The sequence below is a fragment of the Oncorhynchus masou genome, chromosome 28, assembly GCF_036934945.1.
Source record: "Oncorhynchus masou masou isolate Uvic2021 chromosome 28, UVic_Omas_1.1, whole genome shotgun sequence".
Taxonomy (NCBI): domain Eukaryota; kingdom Metazoa; phylum Chordata; class Actinopteri; order Salmoniformes; family Salmonidae; genus Oncorhynchus; species Oncorhynchus masou.
The window spans coordinates 52,843,453-52,844,806 of NC_088239.1; positions in this window are offsets into that span (position 1 = coordinate 52,843,453).

The following is a 1,354-nucleotide window of genomic DNA, read 5'->3' on the forward strand; positions in this document are numbered from 1 at the left end:
TGAAGCTAACCACAATAAAAACTAGCCACAATAGTGGAATTGTCGGTTCGACTTCAAAATAAAAGCTCCCCATTGATTCAAATAGTGGAATCATGCCATCTTTGGACAAGATAATGCTAATGAAGAAGGTCGGAATGTTGTTATATAAATTCAACAAAATGCAATAATTTGTGAATTTGACACAAAAAAATATCTGTGGATGTATTAGAAGTATATGCACTGTCCAGCCTAAGCTATGGATGTTGCACCCATGAAATGGGGTATCAGCCTACTCAGTAACACTCACAGAACACAACTGTGTAGAGTTTCCACAAATATTATTATTGTGGGACTCTAAAAACCAGTGCGAAATGAGCCACATTAACCATTCAGCCTATTATATACATATTGAACATTCATATTGGACTGGACAGCCTAAACTAGATGTGCCCCCATGTAATGGGTGGCACCAACAGAACACAATTGTGAAGAGTTTCCACAAATATTGTACAGCCTTACCTATGGATCTCTGGAAAATAGTTTCTTTAAATACATTCTGATTAAAACATTATTTATGTTGCAATTTGTCATTATTGGGTATCTTAAATGCTGTCACCAAGTAGGCTGATACCCCATGTCATGGACCCAAAATCCATAGTTAAGGCTGTATATTGCAATAAGAATGTTCAATTGAAAGTATGTTGACTGGTGAGCTTAATGTGGCTCATTTCACACTGGTTTCAAAGTCCTGCAATAAGTGCTACGATGGTAATATTTGTGGAAACTCTTCACAGTTGTGTTCTATGGCTGTCACTAAGTAGGCTGATACCCCATTTCACGAGTGCAACATCCGTAACTTATTAAGCTGTATTTACTGTATTTTATTAGGATCCACAATTAGCATTTTACCTATTTTGTTGCCTTACAATCTGGAATTAAAATAGATTTTGGGGGGGTTGTATCATTTGATTTACACAACATGCCTACCACTTTGAAGATGCAAAATATTTTTTATTGTGAAACAAACCAGAAATAAGACAAAAAAACAGAACGTGAGCGTGCATACCTATTCACCCCCCAAAAGTCATTACTTTGTAGAGCCACCTTTTACAGCAATTACAGCTGCAAGTCTCTTGGGGTATGTCTCTATAAACTTGGCACATCTAACCACTGGGATTTTTTCCCGTTCTTCAAGGCAAAACTGCTCCTGCTCCTTCAAGTTGATTAGGTTCCGCTGGTATACAGCAATCTTTAAGTCATACCACAGAATCTCAATTGAATTGAGGTCTGGGCTTTGACTAGGCCATTCCAAGACATTTAAATGTTTCCCCTTAAACCACTCAAGTGTTGCTTTAGCAGTATGCTTAGGGTCATT